General features: G+C 38.5%; 1 long non-coding RNA gene across 1 annotated transcript; it reads left to right on the top strand.

Annotated features, from left to right (window-relative positions):
- On the top strand, positions 1–27,483 carry LOC309847640. The gene is made up of 3 exons (XR_014302530.1): positions 1–432; positions 2,406–2,449; positions 27,310–27,483. It is a non-coding gene; the product is annotated as an uncharacterized lncRNA (long non-coding RNA).
- The last annotated feature ends 207 nt before the right edge of the window (positions 27,484–27,690 follow it).

Raw genomic sequence — 27,690 nt, 5'->3', positions numbered from 1 at the left:
TTTCGTTCTTCAGCTGTTCTGTTTTCCTGTACCTCAACTGGAGCCGACATTATCAGAGCACCACCTGCTACCACCATCGCAGCTGAGGCCCTGTCAGCAGTTCCAGGAGGAAAGAGCTTCCTTCCAGAGCAGCCAGAAAACCCCCTCTGGGCCAGAGCAAACCAAGTCCACGGTTAGGACTACATATGCAGAACAAAGGCCTTCCATGATTAACTAAGTAATTCCAAGGGAGGAACATTCCAGGAATTGTGAAGCACTTTCAGTTTTACGGATCTTTCCCACCTGTATTTCACTGGATCTTCAGAGCAGCCTGTAAGATGACAGAGCTGGGACAAGAACGCCCATTTGCACTCCTATGAAGATCATGCTTTCCACATCCCCTGATGTTAGAAATGGCCAGGCTACGGGGTGCAACTAAGGATAAGTAACAGGGTCAGTGAGTCAGTGCTGGGGTACTCATACCACAGGGGTACAAAGAAAGGTGAATGTTTCAATGTGAAGCAGACAGAATAGTGAACAGTTACAACTTAGCTATAATATGACTCTCAGAATGGAGAAAGGACAAGAACAGAAGGAGAAAGTGTTAATAACAGAAAGGAAGACCAACACACATCTCCAGGGACTCCTCTGAGCCATGCATTGTAGGGAAGGAGGCAAGTGTTGGCAGTGGACTTGCTCAGCCTATTCTTTCATGCTGCCTGTTTTTAGAGTTTACTCATCCAGACTGGACCCCAACTAATCTACCATGAGCTTATACATGCTGTTCTCCCTTCCCCTCCTCCTTTAGAAGAATACCTCCCTCTTGGTCATAGCTCTCTTAAATACAGGTTCTCACTACTCCCAAGACCATAATAACATATCCACGTTAACACAGGAGTGGGAGGAGTTGGTGTGGAGCCATGTCTAATCTCAGTGTTGACACTCTCTTCTCTTCTTTTTACCATTACTACCCCTCCCCCATAGACACATCCTGCTCCATAACTGGTGATAATTCTAATCTTGTTTGATTTTTGCTATCAAATCTTATGTGTCAATCCAAGTCTTGATCATATATACATTCCTCCGAATCCTTTAAAACCACAGCTTCTGGATATCCCTCATATTCCCAGAGTGGCCATACAAACAAACCTTCTAGTCCAAGGGCTTGGGAGCTGGTAACTGCTGAGCAATACTTCCCTGATGCAGTCTCCCTGCCAATCAGTCTATCTAAATTTCATCTCTTTGTCCCTTTCCAAAGTTGTGTTTCTCCAACTTTTTGGGAGAGATTTTCATTTGCTTTAAATGTCTCCAAAGTGAATGTCATAAATTATAACCTGTAGTCATATTCCTTTGGTATCTAGTTTCCTCCCCAAACTTACAGGAGAGTCAATTCTTATTAGCACTTATTCAACCTAAATAGACCTGGGGACCCAATGTCAGGTCCCATGTCTTCTAGTCCTCCCAGCCTCTTCAAGTCAAGCTTTGTCACATGGTATGGAAAGTAGAAGCCATCAACCAGAATGACTGGAAGAAAATTCACATTTCACTTGTACTTTGAGAACTATGTCCCATAGAACGGGTTAGGCCATGACAGAGAAACAAGACCTGACAAAAGACCCACCTGTGTATTCAGAGCCTTAGGAAGCTCACCCTGCAGGGTCAGACGGGTAAGACTGGCACAGAGTCCTGCATGGGCCTCAGTGGGAGCAAGCATGTCCACACTGCTTCTGCATGCTTTAAACATTTCCCTTCTTCAAAATACACTGACTCTGTTATCACACACGCTCTCATCCAGTTGTATATGATAAAACTTACAACTAATTGTGATTTGATACACTACTCATACTGAAAGATATTGGAGTAACTTTTCATAGAAAAGGCCTGTAAGGAATGAGCTTTGAATGGAACATCATGCAAGGCTCTGAAAGCTGAGGGTCGATGATAAAGGAGAGATTATGTGTGTGGTGCTGTACCTCTGATGGGGTGAGTGGTCAGAGAGAAAGAAAACAAAGCACAGAGAGGCTGCACTGATGCGTCCACAGGCATGACTGCAGCCATCAAAAGCTCCAGCCCACAACATCCCTGCCTGATATGCTCTCTGCAACAGGGGGAACTCCTGGTTTCCAAAGTGTCCTATTGATCCTTGCAGATTACTCCATCCCAAATCATTCTTGAGCTTTCATTAGAACTTCGGATAAGTTTACAACAGAACTCTAGTGACTTAGAGCAGTAGTTTCCCAAGTGTGAAAAGCTATAGATAATTTTAGGTGGTGCACAAGTTTGGCAAATAAAATTGAATCGCATAGTGAGAATGTTATTCCCTTTTCAATTCTCTTTTCATCCTTACGATGACACCAAGGATAAATTCTCAGTCTGGAATCATACATCTTTAACACCTCTGTAATACATGCTTTTCTCCTTTTTAGCAAAGGAAGTGATCTGAAGCTTGAAGGCTCAGAGCCTTTGACAGGTATTAGTATATTCCCATAAATTAATAATGTGTGTAGTTATGTTATATTTATTTTCATACTTATTGCCTTCTTATGGAAAGTAATACCAGTCATGTATCTGGGATAGTGAGGTCAAGTTCTCTTTTAAAAATCAGCTTCTAATTTAAAAAGAATAGATAGGTTTGAAGAAAAATTAAGTAAATGATAGGTGGTATGTGGCCAAAGGCACAAGAAGAATGTCAACAGTGATATGCAAATGACTAACTGGTAGCAAACACTCATTAGGTCTGATTCCCAGCATTTCCACTGTGCCACAGTAAACCTCTCTTACCTTTCCTGCCCTTTTTGCATTCCTTTTGCCCAAAATAAGATTTCAGTTGAAGTAAACATCGCTTGACTTGACAGAGGGTACACAAACCCTTAGCATTTGTGCATTTCATGGCAGTGCTACAAATCTCACTAAAAGCTCAGATATACACAAGGGAAGGAGAGAGTTCGCTAGGGGAAAGCCAGCGGCCTTTGCCTTTAGCACCGGGGAAGGCAGAATGGGAGTCGGGGATAAAACATGTCAACACACGGTGGGTAATATACAACCCTTCCACCTCTGCCTTGCCCTTCATACCCCCAGTTGTTCAGAGGGCAAGGGGAGGGGAAAGGGAGACCACAGCCCATGTATTTGGGTAACTGCTTTCTCAAAATGAAATGGCATCTTCTTTTTACTTCCCTTACTCTCACCTAATGACACCAGCATATTGTATTCCCCACACTGAAATCTGAGTGTATAAATCTTTTTGGGCACAGTGAGGCCTTGTTGGGTTTGGCTGTTGTTTCTGAAAAGAGTATAAGGGGACATAAAATGTAAGTGAATCAAGCCCTCAGCTAGCATTTAATTGATAAGAACCAAAGCTAATATTAGATAACAAATAAATGGTCTGTTGCACAGGCATTTAATTAAACACCAAATTAATGCAGTAATGACCTACTGGAACTAACAGCCAGGAATGCTTTACTGCGCGCCAGCATCTGGACGCTTTCACCTTCCAATCCCCCCTCCTCCTTCCCCCGCCTCCACGGACAGATACATTATAAAGAAATATATTCACTCATATCCTACGTTCTCATGTTTTCATGTCCCAACTCATCATGCATAATAATCTACTCTGCCCAAGGAAGCTTGACCATTTAGGTAACTCTCTACCAGGTCTTCCCTATTGTAGGTCCCAAACCTCAGCATTTGGGACTGTTTGAAACCCTAGTCTTGTAGCCTTTGGCTGATTACATGCTGCCTTGAAGATTAATTGCAGACAGTGTTTTAGATAATGGTCTCAGGGAAGAGCATGCAAAATCATGAAGGGGCACAGAGGAATCGATAACGTGGCTTTGTCTGGGTCTACCCAGGAGCTCTCAGTCATACAATAAAACACATAATAGGTATAGGAGATGAACTCCACTCAGATTTACTCAGCTCATCCCTGTTAGCTTTCCTGTGGCTCATGTGGGCTGCGTTCACACTGTCTGCATGTTAACTTGTGCCCATAAGTTAGAAACAGGCACTAGAGGCACCAGGAACACCTTCCACATGCACAAACCACACATACTCATGTGCATGCCGCATTCTTCTCTTACTCCATGAGACTTGGAATTCCCCTGCTGGACACAGGGACAGAGTCTTTTTAGCCTCCAAAGTTCCCTGTTCTCCTAGGCACAAACTCACTTCCGTAAGGAGGCAATCTCTAGGAGCCAACAGCCTTACATCAGAGCATTACTCCAATCATGAACCTAAAAGTGGATGTAGGTGACTTCACTGGAATAGTCCCACAGGATTCCTGGGTCCCAAATTCTCTAATTTCCCACTCTGAGAGCAGAGAAAGAGAACTTTTAGGATCTGGAGTACGTATGTACTTTGTAATGTGGGGTCTCCACCTATATACATTCCTAGAGTTAAGGATTCCTATATAGGAAGAGGCTTTAATGAGCATAAAGCAATTTGTTCCCCAAACCACAATCTTCCATCTCTCGGACATTTTACACCAAAATGATTTTGACAAGCTGACCTAAACCCCATTGACTCCAGCAAGAACAGTACACAGTGAAAGATGCATCCATCTATCTATCCATCTATCTATCCATCGTCACAGATTTTAATGTAGAATTGACTTTTCCCTGCAGGTCTCTCCTATATAGTATATAATATACTCTATTCTTTTTATATCACATTATCTGTCCTGATTCTACCCTATCTCCATCTCCCCTTTGGGCTCTTCATTCTCTTATTCTTCCCCAGAATTTTCTATATAGATCTTCACACATTCCAGAACATCCTGTCTCTTGGAGTTAAGAGTCTGAAAGTCAATAATAAGTTTGATGGACTTTGTTTTGGGATTACTATTTCTTTTTGAGGAGACAGAAAGGGGTAAACCTCTAATGGTGGCATTTCCTGAAAAATTCAAGGTAAACAGGAGAGATATTAGAGCTCTGGAGAGGATTCTCAGTGTCTTTCAACAACATTGAATATGTTGCTCTTTCCATATAGAGTTAGTGCTATGTGGGCAGTGGAGGAGACAGTTTCAAAGCAATGTGCCCTACAACTTATAGTATCAATAGATCTAATGGCATATATGGAATCTTCTGGGTAACCTAGAAACAATAACAGGTAGTTTTTACTGTGGACTTACATATGTTGGGCACTGTGCTCTTAGGGAAATATTTAAAATATACACATATTTTTTGTGCATGCGTGTGCACGTGTGAGTGTGTATATAGACATATACATGTTGTATGAAACACATGACATATACCCAACATTCTGTTTTCTCATTAATGTATTAGTCTTAGGGCTCATCTTGCTATAAAATGGCTGATAAAAAGTACTTCTACAGGGGCACATGGGTGGCTCAGTGAGTTAAAGCCTCTGCCTTCGGCTCAGGTCATGATCCCAGGGTCCTGGGACCGAGTCCCGTGTCGGGTTCTCTGCTCGGTGGGGAGTCTGCTTCCTCCTCTCTCTCTGCCTGCCTCTCTGCCTACCTGTGATCTCTGTCAAATAAATAAAAATCTTTAAAAAAAAAAAAAAGTACTTCTACAGGTCTCTTAATTTCCTAAATATTTCTTCACATCAGCTATTGCATGCAATACTCTTTTCCATCTCTGTAAGATAAATTGGGCAGGTGTTACTATCCCTTTTGAGGTAAGTGTCTAAAGCCCATGAAACCTGAATATCACACAGCAATTTAGGGCTGGAACTAGAGAAGAAACCTGACTTCTACAAGGTGTTTTCTCATGTTATCACATTACCCCTTACCTTGAGCAGCTGCTATGCACACTATTGAAATAAACTGCTGGGGGAAAGGCAATCATGTAATAAATATTAAAAATATATAAAGAGATGTTAAATTGTCTCCTCTAATTTTTGTTCTTCAGTCATATGTTTTATCCCAGGATAGCAAATTGTTTACAAGCAATTACAGTAATTAAGCATAAATACACCCCAGCGAGGCAAATATTATTATCCACTTTTTAACAGATGGGAAAGCAGAAGTGGAGAGAACTGGAATGACCTGCACAAGGCCAAAGAGGGTGTCTGCGGCAGACACAGGTAGGGCCTGAAACCTCGGACACCCTGGATTTGTCCTTGAACTTCTGGATAGTCCACACTCTTTAAAGATTAAAAGTTTTACTTCTAAAAAAATGGGAGAAAAAAAAAAAAAGAAAGAAAGAAAGGATGAAGGTGGCTGGTGACAATGCCAGGGAGAGAGATGCTGAAAGTAACAATGCCAAAAGGGACATGGCTTGAGAGATGCAAAGCGACACAGCCTGCTACCTCAGAGGCATCTTAGACAAGGTCCAGGCTCATTCTGGAACTCCCCGGGTTTAACAGCAAAGGTCATAAATGGAATATGAGTGAGTCTCCTCCAGGAAATAAGGGGGCCAAGATTTTTTCCAGTTCTGCATCTTCAGAAAGAGCCTGAGCCCATAAAAAAAGATTACTGGAATCACAGAATAAGATGATCTGCTCATGATGAAGATACAATTTCCCTTTCTGGAGGGCTTTGGAATTTGTGAGTGAAATGTACAGTTGCATTAATATTAGGAAAGTTACATCCAGGGGAAAATGCTGAAGGACAAGAAGGCTAACTTCTCATGCTGCGTCTTTCTGCCCCATTATCACATTTGACAAATAGTCTGAATTCAAGCAGAAAGCGTATGGCCAAATAGAGTAAGACAGAAATAAAACAACGGTGTTAAGAGTTAACAAAAACAAATCTGAAATGAAAAGTCGACAGGCAAGGTTCATGTCACATTCCAGATATCAAAAACAGTGAAGCCAAGACAAATAATTGTTTGATTTTTCTGTTGAAACATTTGGGAGATTTTTTATCCTATTTGTCATCACTTATCGATGTAAGATGGATGCAGCATGCAATAAAACAGGAGGGATCTGAAAGCCTCCCTCAGACAGCGTTATGAAGTTGTATGGCTAGGACAGAAAAGTATCCAGACACCCATTTCCACAGCGAAGCAGTTATTTACGGCACTTGTCAGTTGTATGAAAATTTATATAGGCACCACATACCAACCACAGGAGAGGGGGAGAGCGGGGAAGAGAGAAGTGAGAAGGCAAGAGAGACAGAGATAGGAAGTAAAGTTAGCTGGGTTGCACCCATCTCAGGGAGGCAGCTGAGAACAGGATGTGTTTCTGTGCCACCTCTGATTTTCTCAGAAAAAACAGGAAGATATTCAGAAGTGTATGTACCCTCTTGAGGACTTCTTGATACAAATGTTCGGGCCAAAACTGGAACATGTGTGGACTGTCACTACTTACAACAGAATAACCTTAGTTGGTTCCAACAGATTCCGAAAAATTACTGAGAAAAAAAAAAAAAACCCACAATGTAAATGTCAGCTGAAATACACAATTCTAAGTCTTTGGTATTATGACACACTAAATACTCAAAAATTATGTTTCTGTGTCAGTGGTGCAGGTAACAATCTTTCCTCTTTGACTGCCACTACCCCCTTAGATGTTTCTACATGCCACCAAAAGAATCCGCTGTTTGTGAAATAAGAAAAAGAATGGAAAGACAAAGAAAACAGCGAACTTGTGTAATCTTGCACCAATTAAAAAACATTCCCACTCAACAATAAATCTCTAGTTGTTAAGTAGAAATGATCTGAAAGATCAAAGTGTGAGTAAATAGGGAAGAAAAGAATAACTAGAGTAAGAGACGCTGACTGTCAGTTCTTTAATTCTATTATTTTGTTGACTTATAATCATGGCTTCTTAAATTCAGTAGTATGAATTCCAGTGAAACAAAGCCATTGGCCTAAATGAAGAAGTGAATGAATGAATAAATGAATACATCACAAGTAGCTTTATCTTTGATGTTATTTACAACAGGTAGTCAATTTAGGAAATTGCATGTTTAAAACCTACAATTCCCTGATCCCTGCTTCATGGATTGTTCAGCCATCACCCCTCATATGTAATGCATTGGTTGACATTTGGTAGTCTCCAGGCTGAGATATTATGCAATGCTATAAAATATCCAGCAAGTAGCACTATGACACCAAAATGGCCCTTTAGGCTATTAGCATTCAGGAATCTGGGTTCGAGGTAGCTTTCATTTCCACCTTGTATACTACCCACCAAATCACTTCCACATAAGAGGGTTCATCTGTCATCAAAACATTGGGCACTTGTCTGGATAGCTTGGTTTCTCTCACCTTTGAACACAAGTGGTTTATGAGTAATGGTATTGCTGCCTTCCAACTCACTGGAGAAGAACAGACCCCTCTGGAAGCAATTACCAATCCTGGTGGTCAGTAGGTAAGCTATAGCTCCTGTCCCCAAGCCTGTATTTCAGCAATATGACCAAACATCTCTATTCTGTAAAGCTGGTCATCTAGTGTATGCCGAAAAGAGAACAGTCCAATAAAGGGAGTATCTAATGACCTCCCCAGTTGATGAATCTCCAAACTTTCAACATGACATTTGAACAAAGTCACATTTGTACTCTGCAGACTTTCCCAAGTCTAGATTCCAGTTCATGGGTCAGGGAATCAGGTTTACTGGGTCTCAAATCTCTCTTGTACTTTTCTGTTTTTTCAAGTACTTTATAATCATTAATTTCACATAGTGACACTATCTATTTTTTGGGCAACCAATGGAAGAAAACTCCTATAACAAGTTGCTACAACTATTTCTCCCAATTTTCCATTTTGACATCCAGAGGACTATTAAGGTGTCCTAGGACAAATGCCAATGCCTAGCTAATTCTGAAGCTTTAATTGACTTATTTCCAAGCCAGCTGCCACACCTTCCTTTGTTGATCAATATCTTAAATTTCCTTCATACACCTTGTGCCCCAAGAAGCAATGATAGGGATTTATGGAAATCAAAATTAGCCTTTGATTAGAAAAACAATGGGGATCTATCTTTCTGTCTCTCTATCTACCTACTGATTTGTCCATCCATTTTACTTGTTTATTTATTTATTTGCTAGTGGATATTAAAAGCAGGGGACTTTTTTGTCCCTTTCCTTGTTGTATAATCCATTATCTCTCCACTTTTCAAATATAAGCATCAAATGCACTTGGGATACTAGTCCCTTTCCAGTTTTAGCAGTTCTCCCACCTAGACAGATCTACTCCTTTTCTCTAAACTGTGATGGAGAAAATATCAAGATAATCTTCAGTAATTAGTCAACTTATTCAGATGATTTGAGAATAAACCACTCTTTTCTTGAATATAATAATAGTTCTTTCCAAGACATATAATGCTAATCACAAGTTCCAACAGCCTAGGTGGATAGACTTTGTACCTCTGTAAATTCATGACTAACAGTGTCATGACCCTACACCTCAATTGAGAAAATAAGCTCAAAATCTCCATCGCAGAGAATGCAGTCTTAATATAATATGTATCTGAGCCTGTCCTCCACCACTGTAGGCTATCGTGGATTTGTTGCCAAACAGGACATCCAGGCTTCCTGTCCACCAGTCTCAAAATTCAGGGTTCCCTGACACTACCTTTCTGTGGCAGTCACACCAAACTGCACATAACACACTGCTCCTCCAACACCTCTAAGCACCCTACAGCACCTTCTACACTTACCATCCTACCTGTCACATTTTTGACATGTTGAACTCACCCTTAGTTCTGGAATGCTCTAAGCTTGTTCCAGATCACTAGTGATAGTGTACAATGTGTTGTATTTTATGATTTATGGTTCCTTATTAAGTGAAACTGTAACATAACACTACGAGCTTTTCATTAAACATTGAAAGCTTGTTTTTTGTTTAAGTTTGAAGTTTCTGTATCATATGGATCTATAATTCACAAAGTAAACACTTAGTAAAAGGTTTTCTGAATATAAAACTCAGAATGTTTTATCAGATTACAGCTTTTAAAAAAGTTATTTGAGAGCCAAAAAACTACCTGGATCAAAGTTCATTAAACATTTCTTCTGTCTAACCAACGTCCTTTAGTAAGAAAACCACAGATCCCAGAAAAAAAGGTATGATATGTGCCCTTAAAAATCTGACAGTCAAATTTATTATCACATTACAAAAAGGCATACATGAAGTGCCAAGCAAGATAAATACACAAAACAATGAATTAAATAAACAATGTATACAACTAGAAAAAGTAGAAAAGAATTTGGACATTACAGAATGGAAGAATGGACTCCATCACATGGTCAGAAGCACTCCCTGGCAGCCTTTTTGAGGGAAGGTGTGGCTGCAGGAGATGAATTTAGGATATCAATCTAACTAAACAGAAGACTCATACTGGAAAATGATGAGGGTAAGCTGGAAATCAGAAACATAATTGCTACTGATCATTCATGGACTCCTCATATTTTCATACAAATACAGAACTCGACTAGAGATGATTTGTGATCCACTTTTGTCCAACTTAGATGTTAAAGCTCACTTTCCCACCTGTGTGAGATTGTTTAGACATGTAGCAACTTCATGTTCACTAGTTAATGACTCTGCTTCATCTGACCATCCATGAGGGTGAAGTTCATTACAACTAAGCAATATGAAGGCTTTAGCCATCAACAGCATAACAACTCAGGAAGGAGAAAATGCCAACAGCCTCTGACCTTCGCATTTTTTCTTCTCCACTCCAAGGTTAATTTACTTTGCCATTGGTTTCCCAAAATTAATACACCTTCAAAATGTAGAGTGCTATCAGCTACTTATTTCAATTCCACTTCTTTTGTTGGCTACCACATTTCATTTCTCTGCTTTCCAGACTTCCAGGTTAAGATAAAAACAAATATGCATTGGAAACATATACATTCAACTATGCCTATTTAGAGGAAAAAGAAAATCTGTGAAAACTTAGAATCAGAAGTCCTTTATGATCTAAATACAATCAAAACCTGAGTCAATAATACATGCTTTTGTTTTCTGCAAATACTGGCATTTAGTAATCTTTAGCTACCTTAAAATATAGATTTAATATAGAGCCAGTAAAAGTCAGTAACCATTAAATGGTGTTCACATTCTAAACTATGGCTTAAATTAATAACTTCATATTCTATGATTAGACTAAGAATAGGAAATAGGAATCCATAAGGTCCTAATATCTATAATGTACAAATTTCACAGAAACAGTCTCAATTTCAATATTACTGTTTCATTGCTCTGACATCCTTTAAAAATAAAGTATTATATTTAAAACTATCTTCTTAAAGTTTATAAATGTTGAGCAAAGAGATACAACTCTTGGAATAGTCTCTTCATTACCCCCGCTTTCCATTTTCTAGGGCTATTTCATATTTCTACTCCTTAAGATTCTTTTTCAAACTATTTTCAAACCATATATCTGGTAAGAGGCTAATATCTAAAATATGTAAAGAACTCATAAACTCAGTAACAAAAAAACAAATAACCTGGGGCACCTGGGTGGCATAGTTAAGCATCCAACTTGATTTCGTCTCTAATCTCAGGGTCCTAGGATAGAGTCCAGAATCCGGCTCTGCCCTTAGAGCAGAATCTACTTATCCCTCTCCCTCTGCTATTCCTTTCTCAACTTTCACTGCCCCTCTACCTTTAAAACAAGTAAACAGGGACTCCTGGGTGGCTCAGTCAATTAAACATCTGCCTTTGGCTCAGGTCATGATCCCAGGGTCTTGGGATCAAGTCCCACATTGGGCTCCCTGTGCTCAGCAGGGAGTCTGCTACTCCCTCTGACTGTGTCCTCTCTCTCTCACAAGTAAAAACAAAACAAAACAAAACAAAAAATCCTTTTAAAAATAAATAAGATAAAATAAAATAAATCTTAAAACAACAACAAAAAATAACCTAAGAAATGGGCAAAGAACCTCAACAGACATTTCTCCCACAAAGATACACAGAGGCCAACAGGTACATGAAAGGACACTCAACATCAGTAGTCATTAGGAAATGCAAATTAAAACCACAATGAGATATGACCTCATGCTTATTAAAATGGCTATTATCAAAGACAAAAGATAACAAATGCTGGCAGGGATATAAAAAAAAGGAAAAACATGTGCACTCTTGGCATGTAAACTGGTACAGCTGCCACAGAAAACAATATGGAGGAATCTCAAAAAATTATAAATGATATGGACTATCTTTTGATCCAGTAATTATACTTTTGGGAATATAAGCAAAAATAATGAAAACACTAACTTAGATATCTGTAACCCCACGTTCATAGCAGCATCATTTACAATCACAAAAACAATTGTGATTGTGTCTATAAGTGTCCATCAATGTATGAATGGATAAAGAAGTTGTGATATACACGTTTACACAATGGACTATTATTGTCATTAAAAACAAGGAAATTCTACCATTTGTGAGGACATGGATGGACCCTGAAGACATTTGCTAAATAAGTCTGAAACAGAAAGATAAATACTGTATGATCTCACTTGCATATGAAATCTATAAAACAAATAAATAAATTCATAGAAGAAGAGATCACACCTGTAGATACCAGAGGCAGGAGGTTGAGGGAGGGGAGATTGGAGGAAAGTGGTCAAAAGGTATAAAATTCCAGTTATAAAATAAAGAAATACTAGGAACATAATATACAACATAATGACTACAGCTAACAATGATGTATGATATGGAAAAATTGTTGTTAGGAGAATAAATCCTAAGAGTTCTCATCACAAGGAGAGATTTTTTTCCCCTTTTTTTTCTTTTTTCTTTTCTTTTTATTGTGTCTATATGAAAAGATAGATGTTAGCTGAACATACTGTAGTAGTCATTTCACAATATATGTAAATCATACCATCAGGCTGTATGCCTTAAACTTATACAGTGATGCATGTCAATTATTTCTCAATAAATCTGGGGAAAAAAGCTTCCTTTTCTGTATATACTAGAAAGACATTCTTGAACTTGTCCACAGCTATTTCTAATTTGTCTGATCTTCATCAGTCAGTTTAAAGGAGCATAAAATGTCATCTGCCTCATCCGTCACTGTGTGTATGTGTTAATGTATTTATCTGATTCACTTCCTCTGACTCGTCTAAGCTTGATGGAGCTCTGAATCTCTTCCATCTCCTAATTTATTTCAGTCACTCCTCGGGTGTACTGGAGCTGAATTTCTCAGGTAGACCTGTCTGAAAAGATGCTATGCTCTAGCAATTCTATAAGCAATTATCATCCTAATAGCCTGGAAGTCCTGCTTTGTATATTCACTGTTGGTCTAGTGTCAGACAGAGGTCCATTTCCCCCTAAGCCCCTGACTTGGTACTTTCAGGAGGCTTCTCAAAAGAGAAATGCTTTTTTGACTCCTTTGGAACATATGGAGATGGCTAATGATATTGTGTCCACTTGCAGGACTGGTATGGACACTGACATTTGATGGCAGGATGGCCACAGCTGCTGTGACTAAAAACTTCAGGTCAGCCTCCTGTTGCTGCTGAAAGGGTGAGATGGAGTAGGCCTGCTCTGTTCTCAGTAGCTCAGGGCAGTGTCAGGAGACCTTTCTTTTTTATTATCACCACCACCATTCTAATTGTGATTGCTTCATTTACATATGCTTATTATGTAAGGCATTTTTATGCATATGAGAGACAGAATGATAAAAGATAAAAGATAAATATCAACACAGACAGACAGAATGATAAAAGATAAATATCAACAGCAGATGCTATTTCTCAGGTGAATGACACACCAGGATTCCAGAACAGGAATGGGATAGTCAGTAGACAGACCAAGATAGGAGGCAGCAGGTAGAACATTAACTAGGCCATAAAGGAGAGGCATAGGTATGTGTAGAGGAAGCTGAAGAATGACCTGGGCAATGATCTGGTGGTCATTCTGTGTTGGGAATAACCTAAAAGCAAACCACTGATGTGAAAGGCTTAGTAACAAGAACACTAAATAAGTTTTAACTAACACAGAATAAGTGAGAATTCGAATCAGGGAGTGGGGAGGTTGGATTGGAAGAGTGTGAGCTCTGGCTTTATACCAGAAGAAAATAAGAGACCTAAGCACTCCAAACAGGCCCCTTGACCTGGACTAACATGTCCTTGGTATGAAAGACTTTCTAGCAGATGCCTCATTTAGTCTTCTATTTACTTATGAAGTGAGGGGTTTCTGAGTGCTTATTGGGTGCCAGGAAGTTTTCTAGGTGTCACACACATGGCCAGAAACAGGACAGACAAGGTCTTTCTCATGCAAGACTGTACAAATTTGCCTGGGCTGACATAACAAAGTACAACAGCCTGGTTGGTTTAAAAACAGAAATGCACTCTTCCCCAGTTCTGCAGGTTAGAAGGCCAAGATCAAAGTGCTAGTAGGGATCATTTCCCCTGAGGTCTCCCTCTTAGTCTTGCAGATGACTGCTCTGTTCTGCCTTATCACATGACTATCCCTCTGCCCCATGCACACCCCTTCATGTCTCTTCCACTTCTGGTAAGGACACCAGTGATATTGGATTAGAACCCCACCTAAGTGGGGGGAGAGCTCATTCTAATTTAATCACATTTGTAAAGAGCCTATGTCCAAATATGGTTATAGTCTGAGATACTAGGGCTTGGGGCTTCAATATATGAATGTGAGGAAAGACATAATTCAGTCCATAACATTTTTTCAGCATACATTAGAAATGCATTTCAAATTTTATTTCAAAACAACTTAAATCTTTTGAGAAATGATTTTAGTATATAAATTTGATTTTGCTTTTATAAAGAATATAAAGATTTATGTCATTGATCTTCCCTGTCAAGGGTATTACAATCCTTAAGGGAGATACTTTCTGCACCCAAGTCCGCATCTTACATGTAGGGTAACATGGAGTAACATTCGATTGGTGGAAAGATTGATTCCTGCAGGGTTACTCCATCACAGCCCACATGCCTGAACCGGGGATGTATACACCTGAGCTCCCCCTCACCGATCCACTATGACCCTTCTCCCCCATTAGCAGCACCATCTGAGCAAAGTGAGGGGAAGAGTAAGCACCCATCTCTTCTGTAATATGCCTATTTTTAACTTTTATTCTCTACAAGGATTCTCTTGATCCACCATAACCTGATGTCTCTTGAGAGTAATAGGGATAAAGGACTAACATAGTGAGACTTGGCCTTGAATCCATATACCCAGGGGATGTCCCTGATCACAAGGTTCACATAAGAATATATTAAGAGACTAAAATGCTTTGAAAATAAATATACTAGATGTAACCTGAATTTCCTAGTCTCAGCAGTCTGTGGGTAAAATGAGGTCACATTAATATTAATAATAACAATTTCCTGGCCTACAGCCACACCTGAAGAACTGCAGATTCTCATTCTTCATTCCCCTGGCCTATACCCCAAGGTCTTTGATCATCTCTCAGTTATTTCTGGGAGGCCCTAGGGTGAGTCTCAGCCCATGTTTGTTCAAGAATAAATGCACATTTGTCCTTTTTCTCAGCTGCCTAAAGGAGACCACTGACCAGGACATCTGGGGCAGCACCTCTCTACCTCTCTGTCAGCACAACTGACAATGTCTTCTGAGAGAGTTGAGAGAGCACTGTCTCCCTGCCACACTGCCTCAGCAACGCCCAGTTCCTGACTAATGTGGACATGCCATCGCTTGAAAATCTGGAAAGAATATCCCTCTCTCCAACTCATCTTGCTCTTCCTCACCAAGGCACCCAGGCAGCACAGCTTGTGTCCCAAGTCTCACACACCTTTAGCTAGCATCCCCTAGAAATGGGGCGGAGCATGCTTCCCACTCCAGCCTCCTCTTCAATGCCCAAATACAAGCCCTCAAGCACACCAAATCGTGAGAGAGATGGCTGCAGAGAGGAGTGAAAGTGTGGGGTCAGGCACAACCTGCCCTTACACACCCAAATTCACTTTGGCCTACCTGATTTTAACCACATCGCTATATATAGGAAAAGATATTCTCACCATTTGTGAAGATGTGACAGTTTTCATATCATCTATGTAGATACTGGTTACCTAATTCCTGCCAGATATTCTCTGTCAGGATAAATAAAACAATACTTATTCTGATATTTTGCTATAGACAAATTAGACTATCTCAATCATTAAATTCTTTTTTGAGCACTGACTGTATGCAAAGTATTTTTCTAGCAGAGCTCATTGGTCATGTGCTCTGGATAAGACAACCCTCCTTCTTTTAAAAGTATTTTTCTCTTTTTCCTGAAGATTTAGTGGTAACTGACTCTATTTTCTTAAACAGAAGGAATAACTCTCTTTCTTTGCCTCAAAGTCAGTAGAATTAAGGATAAATGAAGTACCTAAACCTTATAGAAGACTCAACAAGTCACATGTCTTGATGAAAGGGTGAAATGATAGACATCCAGCCTGTATCACCTACACCCTAGATCTCTATTAGCAACCACCCAAGTGGGCCAGTTAACTTTACAAGCCAATCGACAAGTTCTTTGCTTTTTTCTCTTGTCTGAACATATCTGAGATAAAGCATCTACTCAATCTACCTCAAATAGGGAGTACAGTAAAAATAAATTATCAAACCAGTAGTATCAGGTAGATGATTGACTGAACCTTCTATTTCCCACTGTTTGCTATTTATGGCACAGGCAAAATCTGATTTTCTGTAATGTTTCCCACACATGGAATAGTAGGTTGATTTCTACATAAACCTATATTTGAAAGACATTTCAAAAATCTATCTTTTTTGTCTTCCAAAATAAATTCTTCCAAAAAAAGGAAAAGATTCAAACAAATAATCCTAATGTCTTCCATTTACAACAAAGATTCTAATATTTCCCCAGGATCTGCTAGACAATTTCCAGTCCTCTATTAATCCATATAGTAGTGATTGCTATCTGAAATCAATGGAAAAAGCAATAAGTGTGTGACTTCTTCAAAGACTATTGATAATAGCAAGAATTATTTTTGCACAGCTTCAGAATTTACACTGTGTTCTATGCTCCCTACACCTCATTTGAATCTTCTACAATCCTTAATAACGTGTATGTATTACTATATCCATCTATGAGCTGTACAAGAATGAGAGACAAGACTTAGAGAGGTCACTTGCCCTGCAGAATTGAGATCAGCAGAGAGCACAGGCCAGGTTTCCTGACTCTCGTTTTCTTTCTGCACTGTCACTATTGTCTTGTCACTAAAAGCCATAATTGTACATCTCACCATACCCCTGATTTTTCCACCTTCTCTCCCTTTTAGAATTTTATAGCCATACAGTCATGAATACTTATCATCGAATTATATGTAACATTTTTACATCAGCAGCCATCCTTAAACAATAGTCTTAATTCTATGCAAGGACATTCCTACAAAAAACCATTTCTCCTTATATTCCTCCCCACCCCCCATCAAAATCCTCAAATATCATTTATTGCAGGGCTTTTTCTAGCCTTTGACTAAATTTACCTTAATGATGAAAGTATGCCTACCATAAACAACTATTAAACTGGCCAAAATATATAACACCATTGCTTTCAAGGAATGTATAAAAGAAAAAGCAATACCTAAATGTTCTCACACACACACACACAAAAGTAAATGTGTGAGGTGATGGATGTGTTAATTAGATGGGAGAGGGAATACATACACACACACACACACACACACACAAACAGTGCTATGATTTTTATATATAAATATATATATATATATATATATAAATCATCTATACCCTTTAAATATTTTACAATTTTGTCAATTATACCTCAACAAAGGTATACATATTCAAGAAATTAAAAAATAGTCATCCTGGGGTGCCTGGGTGGCTCAGTGGGTTAAGCCTCTGCCTTTGGCTTAGGTCATGATCTCAGGGTCCTGGGATCAAGCCCCACATCGGGTTTTCTGCTCAGCAGGAAGCCTGCTTCCCCCCCTCTCTCTGCCTACCTCTCTGCCTACTTGTGATCTCTCTTTCTACATCAAATAAATTTTAAAAAAATTAAAATCTTAAAACAAACAAAACGGTCATCCTGAGTGACTCTTCAGGGAATGGAAATAAAATAGATGGTAATTTTGAAACTGGTAAACACAAATTGTAAAATGATAACATCACTGAATGGGTTTAACAATGTATTGGAGACAGTAAAAAAAAAAAAGTTAGAAAATTTGAAGACAGATCAATAGGAATGACTAAACCTAAAAATCAGTGACAAAAATATTTTGAAATAAGTGAACAGAGTCTTTGCAATCTGTAAGACAATATCAAGAGAGCCAACTTATATGTAGCTGAAGTCACTAAAAAAGAAATACAGAAAATAGGGCAGAGAAATATATGAAGAAATAATGTCAAAACTGGTGAAAAACATCAACTTACAGATCTAAAAATCTATGGGAATCCCAAACAGGACAAACGTAAAAAGAACCATACCTAGGCACATCAGAGTCAAAGTGCTGGAAACAGAAAATAATCATAAAAGTAACCAATGAATAAAGACACATTACATACAGGAGGGCCACAAAACAAAATGACAGCTAACTTATCATCAAAAATAAAGAAATGTAGAAGACAATGAAATGACATTTTTAAAGTGCTTTACAAACACGAAAAGAGTCAATCCAGAATTGTATATTTATGGAAAATATCTATTAAAAATAAAAATAAATTTAAGACATCTTCAGATTTATAAAAGATGAAAGAGTCTGTTGTCAGCACACTTACACAACAAACAATGCCAAAGAATTATTCATCCTGAGGCAAATGACAACAGATGGAAACACAGATTTATAGAAACACGGGGGGAATGGCAAATATGTGGGTAAATATAAAATTTTGCTATTTTTCCCCTCAATTTTTTTTGAAAGACAACTGACCGTTTACAGTAAAAGTAGTAGTGTTTTATTGTGAGGTTTACAATTCATGTAGATGTATAATATTTGACAGTAACAACACAGAGCAGGGAATATAGACAGGATAAATGAAATAATACTGGGGCGCCTGGCTGACTCAGTAGGTGGAGCATACGGCTCAAGATTTCATTGTTGTGAGTTCAAGCCCCATGTTGGGCATAGAGCTTACTTTAAAAAGAATTTTAAAAAGGGAAGAAATAATATAGATTCAAGGTTCCTACACTTTACTTGAAACAATATAATATTAATTCTAAGTAGGTTGTGACAAATTAAGAAATATATTATAAATATATATTATAAACCCCATCACTTTAAATACAAAGAGATATCACTAAAAAGCTGATAAATAAAAAAAGAGAAATGCTAAAATTATATTGTATGCCTTAAAAGAAGGCAGAAAAGGCAGGAAAGAGAGTACCAAAGGACACCAACAGATTGGACAAATAGAAAACAGTCTAACGATAGCAATAATCACATACGGTGAAGTGCATTAGAGTCTCACATTTATGGTTAACTGGTGTTTTTTTACAGTCTCAGAGGCAATTCAGCAGCATCCTCTCAACAAATGGTATTAAAATGATGATATCGGGCGCCTGGGTGGCTCAGTGGGTTAAGCCGCTGCCTTCGGCTCAGGTCATGATCTCAGGGTCCTGGGATCGAGTCCCGCATCGGGCTCTCTGCTCGGCAGGGAGCCTGCTTCCTCCTCTCTCTCTGCCTGCCTCTCTGCCTACTTGTGATCTCTGTCTGTCAAATAAATAAATAAAATCTTTAAAAAAAATAAAAAATAAAATGATGATATTCATGTGCCCCTTCCACACCCCAAAGAACATTACATCACATTCAAAAATTAACCAAAAATAAATCACGAACCTAAATGTTAAATGTAATAAAACTATAAAATTTCTACAAGAAAATCTTTGTGACCTCAGTTTAAACAAAGATTTCTTTGCTTGCAACACCAAATACATTATATATCTGTTGAAAAATAAAAAAAAGAAAAAGAAATGGGTTAATTTGGTTTCATCAAAATTCAAAATTTTTCTTTTTGAAAGACACCTTTAAGAAAATGAAAAGGCAAGCTACAAACTAAGAGGAGTATCTGCAAATCCCATATCCGATAAAATATTTGAATCCAGAATTTATATTTTAAAAACTCTCAAAATTCAATAGTCAGAAATAAGACAACCCAATAAAAAGATGTGTGATTTTTTAACTTTCTGAAGTGAGTAGTGGTCAACCTGTGTTTTTCTTGTATTATTATTGTTTGTACTGTGGACATGTTTCATAGATATCCCTTTTAATTTACTCAGTATTTAATAAAATATATTACCAAGTCTTAGAACTTAAACATTCAATTTAAAAGGTAGAGACTGTCAGACTGGAGAAACAAAACATGACCACCATACATTGTCTAGAAATGATGTAATTAAAATAAAAAGACTGGAGACGTTGAAAGTACAAGGATGGAACAAAGATAAACCATGAAAACAATAAACATAAAAGAGAAAGTGCTATTAGGTTAGTATTAGTCAAAGTACACTTCCAGATGGCAGCGCCATCAGCAATAAAGAGGAACATTTCATAATGATCAAAGGGTCAGTTCAACAAAGTAATGGGGAAGGAGTGAAATAATTATCTGCAAACAGCAGGGCAAACTAATTGAATAATGAGAGTTCATAGACTACTTCTTGGTCTCTCTGGAGAGCAGAGTTGTGACCCAGAAGGACTCTGGCTCTGTCAACTTCACTGACCCACTATTCTGAACTGCCTTCCTCAAGATTTCTTTTATATCATACTCATAAACCTCGATCCTTTCCCCCAAAGAGGGAGGGGAGTAAACCAACAACACCAATACCAACAAAAAAAGAGTGAAAGAATGCAGGGGTATTCAAAAAAACTCAATATTACAACTATTAACATTCGGTAACTCATTATAATACCTGAATATTAGCTCAAATTCTAAAGATAAGTTGTTTAGATTCCGAACTTTTTGATTCTACCTCTATTTGTAACTTGCTCCTTTGCTTGAATATTTTTTTCTCTTTGATTTTATGTTTGCACTTACATCAGGAATGCAAATATTGAACTTAAAAATAAATTGATACGTAGTTGAGCCCATGTGTAATCGGGAAAATCCAAATCATTTTTCTTTTCAGACAAAAGTATTAAAATGAATTGCTATCCTGGCTAAGTGGAGACATTACAGTGATATGAGTAATATTCCAAGTTGCTGCAAAAAGCTGCAATATTTGCTGATTGCTCTATGGTAACTGTGTCAGAAACAGGGCTTGGGGACAGATTTCATCTTCTAAAATTATTTCCACCAAGGAAGAGAAGCTGGCACCTTGATGACTATTGGAGAATAAACAAAACAAAATAACTCAGGTAACTGACATAGGCTGGGGACCAGTACAAACTACCCACTTCATTGGCCCCTGTCCATCTAGTCTTCTCTCTTAATTTACTTGTTGATTTACACCATAGATAGATTTACCCTCTTCTTTTCCCTGGTTTACACTTCAGATTTTCAGAGTTGGATTATTTTTCCTCATTTCAGCTCTCCAGAGGAGGAGGTACAGACCCATATAACCTGAGGTTCAAATACAGAGGGGTGTCTATATCTGCAGAAATCTTTCCTCCAGCTATCACAACCTTTACAATCTGAATGGCTATAAGCAACTAGAGGGCGTTCAGAGCTGAAGACACTAGCAACATATTAACATTATTTCTAATATGAAAACATAGTTATGCAGGCAGTACGTAACCATTGATCAAGTCTATTCTGTCAATTGAAATGTAGGAGTGTACACTTGCGTGATTTGTACAAACCATATGCAAAAACCCATCATATGATTTAGTGTTAGTATACATTCGTGCTCACATACAGAGAGGGAGTTTAGTAATACAAACATTTTCACCATTCATCATATTAACAATCACTTACTCATTAAATATTTTTTGAGCATCTATGGTGTACCAGGCCATGAAGTAGATGCTGGTGGGGGCTACATAGAAGAATTAGTCATCAACTCTCCCTTAAGTGTCTTATAACCCAAGGGCAGGGATAAACCAAAAACTCAAAAACCTTACTTCCAAGCAGAAAGTGATATGTACCACAATAAGGCAAAAAAAAAAAAAAAAAAAAAACCACCCAGGGTGTCTGAAAAGGGGGGAGACTAACTCTGAGGGTGCAAACTATAGAGAAGAGACATCAAGGAATGCTTTATGGATGAAGTATTTTTTGAAATGGGCCAGACGGTCTTATCAGATTTCAACAGGAGACATTCCCATCAAAGCAAACTGAATGTACACAGCTGTAGAAAATAAGTGAGGTGCATTATCAAGTGTGTGGATTTGTCTAATTTGAGTAGAGCCTAAGTTTACAAGAGAGTCCTGGGAGATGAAGTGTGGGCCACAGGGGTTTAGAATCCATGTAATGGTCAGTGGGGAACTATTCAAAGAACCTGAGAATGGAGATGACATGCACTAAGATGTGAGCTTCTTCTTACAGTTATTTCTATACTGCTCAAGATCCAGCAGAGATCCATGCATTTAGTGGATGTCCAATAAAAAACAATGTTTACAGCTTACATTTATTGAGTACTTATTATGTGACTGACCCTGTTGTAAAGACTTCACACACAGAAGCTCATTTAATCCTCACTGCAACCTCATGAGGTTTAGGGACATAATCTCACTTCCATAGATGAAATAACTGAGATGTTATGTTTAAGCTAAAAACTTAACCCAAGCAGATGTGCTTATAGGGCAAAATAAGCACCTCATTTTTGGGAGGGGGGACAGTAATGTAATCAAAGTCACACAATTTGTGGTAACAGAACCAGGAGATAGGCCCAAGTCTTAACTAGTTTTCTGTATTACTTCTCAACAAATAAATATCTATTAAATAAACAAATGAAGACTTCTATACTCTAAAGAACAAAACATTATACTCTTTCATCTCATAATTAGATGATAGATAAAATTAGACCCAACCTACTGGACCAAGTCATAGCCTTAGCTATTACATTCTCAATGACAGAAAATAAGAATTATTGGTTTGGGTCATATTCTTGATATCCTCAGGAGAATATGATGTGTTATTGTTTTGTTTTGTCACTGACTCCTACAATATGTGCAAAAATAGTTCTCAGGTTCTACTGCCAGACTGTACCCATCAAGAGCTGACCATCCATTATGATGTGCTGCCATGTGTGGCACTGTGTGGTTATAAGAAAGATATGGAAGAATCTGCAAGTGGCAGAACCCTTGGGGTTCTTTGGGATGTGTGAAATTCCCTCCCCTTCCACAGTTGAATCAGACTGTTTCTCAAACTGGGATAAAAAAAATTATTCTGCAGTTGGTTGACAAAGGGGGAAGGGAGAGAACTGGGCTGTACAGTTATCTGAGGTTGGTCTATGCAAGCCAAAGAAAGGGAAAGCAAGCATCTGCTCTTCATAATTATAAAGACATCATAGTTGGAAAGCCATAGGTTCCAGAAGTCATCTTCTTCTTTGAGATTCGTTTTTGCTTTTTCCAAATAAAATACCTTAAATGTTTCTAGAAAGACACTGTCTTAGGTTTCTGAAAAGGGGCACCAATCCAGGCTTGTCTGGAAGTACTCACTGAGTGCTTATTATGAACCATTCAGGTCCACTGTGTTGGGAATGAGAAGACCCTGAGGCAGTTGTGTGGTGAAGGGATGAGGGCATGGACTCTGACACCAAACCAGATTCTCCTCTAGCTCTTAGTTGCAGAGGCCCTGCTCAAGGCATTCCAATGTTCTAATCCCATTACTTCACCTCTAACTTGAAGACAATATGATAGGGTAATGGTGGAGTTCAAATGAGATGACAGAGATGAAAAGATTTTGTAAACATTAAAGTAATCCATGTATCTGTGTGTGTCTGCATGTCTGTGTGTGCCTGTGTCTAAGTGGTCAAACCACATTTCAAGTTCAGCAACTGCTGAAAAGTTCTCTCTCACATTCCTGAGACCACAGAGCCAGATTATCAGGACTCAATATACTTGACATGACCATGTGTTGAAGCTTTATTGGTGGGATGAACTACCCTTTGTCAACTTTTAATGGAGTCAGAAGAATGTGTCAACCCTTCCTCTACTTCTGCTTCCTGTTTTCGGGTGCAGTAGGGAGTAACCACAGGTTTAGGGAGGTATTAACAAAGTTTTAGAATCAATTTAGATGAAATTATACAGTATGTTGGCAATGTGATGCCATAGTCTAGATAGACTTTCCTTCCATCAGTGTGTATTAGTTTCCTATATCCATTCTTATATAGAGTCTTAAATACAAAAATATAGTGGCTTAAACACTACAAACTTATTATTTTACAGTTCAGAAGGTCAGATGTCTCACTGGGCCAAAATCAAGATGTAGGCAGAGCCTCCAGTGTTTATTCTAGAGCCTCTCTGGGAGAGAATCCATTACTTGCCTTTCCCATCTTCTACAGCCCACCTATGTTCCTTGGCTGATAGTCCTCTTCCATCTTCAAAGACAGCAATCGCATCAATCCAACCTCTACTTCTGTCATCACATTATCTGATTTTCCTGTTTCCCTCTTACCCTTACAAGAATTTGTGTAATTACATTGTATCTTCATCTCAACATCTCCTCATCTCAAAAATGCTTAACTAAATCACATCTACAAAGTGCAAAATCCATTTTGTAACATAATATAATGTAATTACATTCTAATGTAATAGATTCACACATCCCAGGGATTAACTAGTTTTCTCTACTGTCTCTTAACAAATAAATTTTTTATTAAAGAACAGATATATGACCATCTTTGAGGACCACTAATCTGCCTACCATATAGTTTTGTTTACTGTTTTTTTCTTGCTCCCCAGACCAGCATTGTCACTGGATGAACCTCAGAGGTATTACAGAGGTCTTTGAAAAAACTCTCACCTTGGGGCAGAGTTGCTTACCTACTGAGAGAAATACTCTGAGGACATTTGAAAGCAGACTTTGGTAGCATTGATCTAGGCATACATTTTTGCAGAGCTTTTCCCCTCTTTAGACCCCAGCTTGGCAGCACTTCACACTGACTCTTTGAAAACAGCCCAAATTCAGGTAAACACATTCTTAATTATTTGGTTTGAAAGTGTAACCTCCCCAAAGGGCAGTGACCTTCTGTCCTTCCAGCATCAGGCCTTGTGTTCAATGCTTGGATTTAGCACAAACGACATGAGAATACTTCTGTTTCTGTCACATATATTTGTATAATGACCGTCAAAGAAAAATGGTGTTGAAGAAAAGATTTTTTATTGTATTTTATTTTACCCACTTAAAATCTAATTCAGAGCATGGAAAGAAATGCCCACACAAAGCCAAATTTCAAGTTCATTAATGTAATTGGACATTAGTGCCAAAGATACCTCCTTCCACTCCACAGTGAAAACCACCCTCTTCCTGTATTACCATCAATAATGGCACAGTGATGGCCTGGCTGGAACTGACCAGACTATAACTGAGCTCTGGGTCCCTTGGGCAACTGGGTGATTTTTATTTACAGTGACAAGATGATCTTTACACTTGTTTCTCTTTGGACTGTACACACACAGCTCTATCCATAAGCCAGAATATAGCCAGGCTGGCTCTTTCCGCTCTGCACTTTACTTAGCTGACTAGGTGTCAGCATTAATTTCTTGACTGTGGGGAAGTTTCATCTCTCTTGCCCTAGGGATGTTTTCTTGACCTCTCCAGTCCTGTGATTGGGAGCAGTTTGGTCTTTTCTCATAAGCTCCAAACATTTTCTTTCTTTTCCATTGCAATTATTATCTCCTATGACATTTACAAGGACCCATTCTGCTGTAGCCAGAGCTATAAACATGCAAGGAGCCTCAGCGACCCAGAATTCTTTTCTGCTTCAACATGCCAGTTAGTAACTACAGGGGCTCTCAGCATGAATTTGTGATTTGAGAACCTTGAATAAGTGTTCAGCTTCAAAAGCAACATACCAACAGTGTCTTTCTAAGTTGGACTCTTCAAAAATATATTTGAAAAAATTACAGCTAAGCATAATTACATGAAATGAAACACAGAATTGTTCAACTCTACAAAAACTATTTTTTTAAATTGTAAGTAAATAAGGTTCACACATGGCTAGAAAAAAAGTTTGCACTAGGGTTGAATTCAAAATCAGGGCAATAGTGAGAATACCATTGGGACAGATACAATCTAAACTCAAACCACTAATCAGCTGTACCACCTTTGACAAGTCATTCATTCCCTATTTTCCTAATTTGTAAAAGAAAGTAATTAGCCTAGTGCTCCTCTAAGATCTTTTTTAGTTCTGATATTCTGGAAATAAATAAGCACCCATATAGAACTGTTGAATCAATATGTTGCACACCTGAAACTAATATAACATTGTATGTCAATTATATTTCAACAATAAAAATAAATAGGCATCCAGAAGCTTAAAATCTTTATGAATATTTACTGTGAGAGTGTTGCTTCCCTATTACAGTTGAAGAATTAAACAATAGATGTTGGAGGCCACGGCACGGTTAGAGTCGAGGACCAAACCGGGCCCTGACTTGTGTCTCCTTTAAAGTCCGGACACCTTGACAAGGGGTTAAGGACGGGAAAGTTGAGTAACACTGACAAAGGGTCTGTGCTATGTGTCACGCGCTCGCCTACGTGACTTCCCACACACTCTCCCTACAGAAGGAACAATGTGGTCAGGGTCGTGAGTTCTTAGTTGGTCCTTGTTGTTCCTGTACCTCCCATAACCCATTCCCTGGCTGATTATCTTGCTAATGGCATTAGCCGTGACTACCTGGCATCACGAGTTTTGCTTGTAGTTAATGTAAACTTAGAGAAACTTGCAGTCATCTGACTAGATTCTGATGTATTACTCCTCCTATTGTGGTCTGCCTTATAAATGATTATAAAATGTGGAATAAAATCAGCACTGTTGGACATCCTCCTCAGTGCTCCTCCTGCCCCCATCTTTTTGTCTCTTAATTTCTTTTCACCATCCTCTTACCCTCACGTTTCCTGGTCTATTTGTCACGCCGGCTGCGACAAATAGACTACCCATTCTGTGTCTAGTGCCGTTGACCTCAATGCTCACATATTTTCACTGCCTAACTGTAGGCAAGAAGAACAAACTAGAACCAGCAGGTGTTTGCCCTTAACCGTGTAGAGATGCATTCAAAGGCCCAGAGGTTGAAGTGACAAGAACACCCAGTTGGTCTCCATTTACTAAGGTGCATTTTCCAAGATTCAATGACTTTGGTCAACCATTAGATGATTGTAAAAAGTATCCTAAAGACATTTTGATTAAACAATTTTATTTTTGGAGAGTGAAACTTTGCTTTAGAGCAAGATAAACACTATTTGTCAAGGGCAATATAGTTATCCATTTTCAAAAAGTCTACTGAATTATCCTGTCACTGCTTTTTCTCTTCTAGATTCTCTTGAAGTGAAAGTTGAAATTTGCCCTTATCCTCTACAGAAAGTTGGTATTCAACAGCAAGTTTGCTGTGTTTTTGGCCCCTGCTTCTGAGTCCTAATACTCATTTTGTCTCCCACTCCTCAGGTAATATGTGTCCTGACCATCATGCAAAGCACAATGAGTACCTGGCCTGCCTCCACTCTGACTCCAGGCCTCTGAGAACCCTGTGCCTTCACTTAAGAGGATATGCACCATGCAATTTAACTTCTGATTTTTTAAAATCTCACATTTTTAATCAAGTAATTAAATAATGAGAACACTGAGAACAGTAAACAGATTATACTTCTATAGTATAGTAAGTAAATAGTAAGTGATCAATAAATATTTTTAATGAATGCTACATAACTTCTGTCATGTAAGATGATAACCACAGATAAATATTGGTCTCAAAGTGAAGACCTTGAACCAAAAACATCAGCATCATCTGGGACCTTATTAGAAATGCAAATTCTTGGGCCCTCTCTC

Source organism: Mustela nivalis (genome assembly GCF_964662115.1).
Source record: "Mustela nivalis genome assembly, chromosome: 14".
Lineage (NCBI taxonomy): Eukaryota > Metazoa > Chordata > Mammalia > Carnivora > Mustelidae > Mustela > Mustela nivalis.
This window is presented reverse-complemented; position numbering and strand designations above follow the sequence as displayed.